Source organism: Neophocaena asiaeorientalis, unplaced genomic scaffold, assembly GCF_003031525.2.
Source record: "Neophocaena asiaeorientalis asiaeorientalis breed wild unplaced genomic scaffold, Neophocaena_asiaeorientalis_V1.1 scaffold78, whole genome shotgun sequence".
In the NCBI taxonomy this organism is placed as follows: domain Eukaryota; kingdom Metazoa; phylum Chordata; class Mammalia; order Artiodactyla; family Phocoenidae; genus Neophocaena; species Neophocaena asiaeorientalis.
The window spans coordinates 15,355,789-15,360,611 of record NW_020175018.1 but is presented as its reverse complement, the minus strand read 5'-3'; the positions used below and the strand labels follow the sequence as shown (position 1 = coordinate 15,360,611).

The 4,823-nt window shown below is 58.7% G+C and overlaps 1 long non-coding RNA gene across 4 annotated transcripts; it reads right to left on the bottom strand.

Annotated features, from left to right (window-relative positions):
• Positions 1–971: 971 nt before the first annotated feature.
• Positions 972–4,817, bottom strand: LOC112411230 (uncharacterized). 4 transcript variants are annotated; one of them, XR_003005589.1, is made up of 4 exons: positions 3,131–4,817; positions 2,171–2,842; positions 1,958–2,053; positions 972–1,151 (listed from the first exon to the last, which is right to left on the bottom strand). It is a non-coding gene; the product is annotated as an uncharacterized LOC112411230 (long non-coding RNA). The 4 variants fall into 4 exon arrangements; XR_003005587.1 differs by having other exon boundaries at positions 972–1,219; positions 2,171–4,817; XR_003005586.1 differs by having other exon boundaries at positions 2,171–4,817.
• Between the last annotated feature and the right edge of the window lie 6 nt (positions 4,818–4,823).

Below are 4,823 nucleotides of genomic sequence, written 5' to 3'. Positions count from 1 at the left end.
GGTGGGCGGCGGGAGGGGGGGCAGCTGCTCTCACTGCCCCCGCCGCCGGACCCGGGGCGCCGCTGAGCCTCCGCTCCTCGCCTGGGGGGACGGTGGTGCGTTCAAGAGGCCGTCCCGGTAGGAGCAGGCGTTTCTCGCTCAGAACTGTGGCTCCGACGGGGAAGCGGGGCCAGAGGGACCGCCCTTGTGAGCCAGGCTGGGAGAAGCAACCCCTCCCCCGCCCGTCCTGACCCCGATTTGGCCCTGGATCTCCATCCCCCAGGCACATTAACGATCCCCTCCAGCCCCAAAATAACATCCAACACACCCGCGTGCACAGACATGCACACTCACACACGCTCCTACATCCCACCCACTCACACCCACAAACGTGCTCACCTCCACTCACAATCACACACACATCCGTACATCTGCACGGACACACACTCTCACCCACAGACACACACGCTCGCATCCACCCTCACAGACACACGTGAACACGCACCATCGGGCACACTCACACAGACATGCACTCACACAACCAGAACACAAACGTGTCCTTCTGTACTCACACACACTCTCACATACACCCTCCATACACAATATACACACACCCCCTCATCCACACCCACACCACTTGTGGTCACTCACACCATTACACACCTCATACACACACACACATGGACACACGTACATACACCTTCCCAGACACATAGACACCACCCCCCCCAAGCAGTTACACACAACTGCCGCATGTACCCTCACACACAGACACGCACAAACTCACACTGTCACACACAGATCATCACACACTCATCTACACACACATTCACCAACACACTCTAACTGCCTCACACAACGTCACACCCCTCACACCCCTGGAACACATGTCCTTCCCACTCCCCTCCCCAAGCTCAGTACTGGACACACACACATCAAAACAACTTACCCATCTACGTCCCGATTTATAGCAATCGTTCTGAGCATGAATTTGTACCCATTTATTATTCACGTTAATTAACATCTCCGTTCATCATTCTCGGAGTTATCCCTTGGCGTCTCTCTGGCCCACGGGGATGTGAGTGCTGAGGAGACCATGCCGCCTATGTGTCCAGGCCCTGGCTGTGTTCCCTCGTGTCTTCTGAGCGGCCAGCCCAGGTGCCCAGTCAATACTGGGGAAGGAATGCACGGGCGTGAGGTGGTGGGGAGGCCAGCTGGTCAGTCCCAAACCTAACACGACCTACAAGAATGTGCTCCTGAGCCTTTGGCTGGAAAGATTTGCGGCCACCCCAGGCACTGGTTTTACGCAGGGCCCCATACCACACCTCTGCCCCTCTGTGGAGAGTGAGGTTATCACGGACCTGGGGGCCAGGAGACCTGGAATCTAGTTCTGGAGCCCTCCCTGTATGACCTTGCCGGCCCGTGTTCCCCATCTGTAGGGAGGCTGTGGGACCAGCCCTCTCGGAGATCCTGGATGTGCTAGCTCGGCCAGGCTGAGCCCACTCTCTGCACAGGTGAGGTGCCTCAGTGGTGCCAGGTGGGCCCTGCAGCCTCCTTGCCTCATTTTTTTTTTTTTTTTTTTGCCATACGCGGGCCTCTCATCTGCCATGGCCTCTCCCGTTGCGGAGCGCAGGCTCCGGACGCGCAGGCTCAGCGGCCATGGCTCACGGGCTTAGTTGCTCCGCGTCATGTGGGATCTTCCCAGACCGGGGCACGAACCCGTGTCCCCTGCATCGGCAGGCGGACTCTCAACCACTGCGCCACCAGGGAAGCCCCTCCTTGCCTCTTGATGAATCATCCCCTCCAGCCACCTACCTGGCCCTCCAACCCTGCCCCCACGTCTCCCAGGCGGACATTTCAAGCCTCACCATTGGCTTCCGGCCTGGTCCTAAACAGTTAAGGAGATAACCCTGTCTCCCAGGGCAACAGAATCCCAGCACGTAGCATTTCCATCTGCAGAACAAAGGGATTTTCCCACCTGAGAAATACCTTTCCGGTCTCATGATGACTGCACCCTTGGAGGCTGAGAGCTCTTGGAGGATCAGCTGTGGCCCTGAGATCTTGGTCCCTACAACTGCAGGGAATGCCGGTGAGAGCGCCTGCTATATCAAATCCTCCGGCCTCCAGGTCTCAGAGCCAGGGGGCGGGTTCCATCCACACCTCCCTCTTCACCAGGCCTCAGTATCCTCACCTGTGGAATGGGATGGTAACGGGACTGGCTCACGGGGTCATCGTGGAGAGCCATGAAGGTGATGCATGCAAAGGCCCTGGCTGCAGCGATGCTCAGTGAGGAGACCCTGCATCCGGCTCTTTCTGCTGACCTGGGAGGACTCTGGACTCACTGGGGCTGCGTGTTAAAACCCAGCTGGGTGAGGTCAGGTTGTTTCTTCCTCTGGTTTGCTGCATGACTTCGGGTTTTCACGGCCTTTCCGGGCCTACATGCTGGGAACTGAGTGACCCTGTCTTCCCACCGACAGCACTTGGCGCTCCCAAGTTGCCACACTAGGGGGTTCACCATCCCCGAGGAGGGGTGGCGGCTGAGCCTCCAGAGCCCTGCTCCTTCCCATTCACTGGTGACATCAAGGCAGAGGAGGCTGGGGAGACTGAGGTCTGAGGGAGGGGGAGAGGTTTGGGGGGCCGTGCGGGTGTCCCCGTGGTGTTGGGCACGTCACAAACAGATGTCCCCTTCCTTGGTTCTGCAGACGCCAGCGCTTCCCTCTCGTGTGGCTGTATCACGGGCCTTCACATATGCTGAGACAGCCGTGGGTCTGTGCCCAACACCCACAGACTCCAGAAAACGCTGAGCAGGAAGCAGGGCTGCAGGAGGGCTGGAGGGGCTGAGAGCTGGGGGAGCAGCTGGAACCTTGGAGGGCCAGTGGGGAGCCAGGACAGGGGATGCTGGTGTGGGCCAAGCCCTTTCAGACCCTCCGTCCGTCAGGGCTGGCCCCGGGGGGTCCCGTCCTCAGCTCAGAGCCTGGCAAAAAGACGCTGCCTGGGCCCTCCCTCTGCAGAACTGGCCCTCGAACCAGCCCAAGACGAAGTACTGCATCGGAGGTGACGTAGCAGAGGAGACAGCTCTGGGGCCGAGGGACAGGGGTTTTCTATTTTGCTCACCCCGTGGGCACCCAAGCAGTCTTCTGGTGGGACTTACCGGACACAGGGCTTTCTAACGTCACTTCCATCCGGGCTCGGAGGGGCTGGCCCCCAGGCAAGGGCGGCGTGCCTGGAGGAGGAAATAAGTGGGCTTTGAACTTGGCCAGATCTGAGTGTGCATCCAAGACTCCGGAAAGCCACTGTCACGTGACCCCTGGGTCTCTCTGTCTGTCCGGCCCTCCTCCTGGGGTCAAGGAGGATAGCGGAGACAATACTCACGCAGCAGTGCAGACCACATAGTGAGTGCTTTATCATCATCATCACAAACCCAGGCCAATCAAGCCCAGGGCTGCAGGGTGTCACCTCACTTCCAACAGGCATCAAGGACTCCAGGAAATCATCTCCGGTCTGGCCGCTTAGTGAGCAGGTAGGGCTCTGGCCTCTGCTCTTGTCACGTCAGATGAGCAAGTGCAGCTCAGCACATGTGCACGGGGCGCTCATGTCCTTGTGGCCAGGACAGTGTCCCTGCCCTCAGGGGGCACCCCAGCCAGGGGGGTCTTCTCAGTTCCAGGAACCGGGGGTGATGGTGTGGGCAGATGAGATGGACACCCCCAAGGTTATTAGCATAATAATTATGTGAAGGCTGAAGTGCGTCAAAGAGGGGCAGAATGCTTTGTGGAGGCCGTGAGTTCACAGCAGGGAGAGGACGCTGTGGGTTAGAGGCCAGGGAAAGCTTCTTCCTGGAAATGGAAATTTACATGGGGTCCTTCGGAGACCCGTGCTCTTCCCATCTTCTGGCTGTAAGCAGACCATGAGGCCACCCCACCTTGGTCTCAGTCAGCAGGGCTAGGAATAAACTACTTACTAGCTGACCTGGAAAGGGATGACCCCTCATTAGGCTGAGGGCCCATGGCAGTAAGCAGGGCGAGGGCAGGGGTGCAGCTGGCCAAGAGGCAGTGGCCACCTCAACAGGCCACTTCCTGCCTGTGGCCTGAACTGGTGCTGGTATAGATGGATCATTTGGCTGGCTGATCACCCCTCAAAGAAAACACCTCAAAGTGGCCATAACCTTCTGCTCCTCCAATCTCTGCCCTCACTGGCACTCAAGATGCTCTGGCTTGCGAGTGGAGGTGGGTAGTTACCAGGTGTGGGTGGGGCTACTGGTTTGAAGATGCTTAGAGAGGTGAACAGCGATTCCCCCTCTCCTCCCCCATCCAGGGTCAAACCCCTTTGAACCTCTGTACACAGATCTCCCGGGTCTCAGCTGGGATACCCGCCTGGGGGAGGCCTTGGGCAGGTCTTGGAAATCTCCCAGCTCTGGAGTCCTGCTCTGTGAAATACACACCATCGGCTTCCTACCCAGGGGTGGTTGATGGTGGATGAAGTGCTCGAGCTTGCACAGTGCTTATCACAGTTGGGGCCCGACTGGCCTGACCACCTGTCAGGGCGCCCAGAAGCCCAGCACAGAGCAAGAAACACGGGGACCTTTTTCCTAGAACTTCTCTCCCCACCCCCAAACTTCCCAGCCTTGGAGCCTCCAGAGCCCTGCATTGTTTCCACCCAGCCAGGCCAGGAATGTCAGGGCAACAGCAACCCTTTCCCGCCTACCCTGAGCCCCGGAAAGCCAGCTGAGTTCAAAGGGCACGAGGAGCAGCCCACCTGGACCCGAGACAGAAATCGAACTACACTACCCAGAATTCCCGCGGCTAGCCGAAAAGGAAATGTCGTTTCTGCGAGGAGAGGCTCAGCTC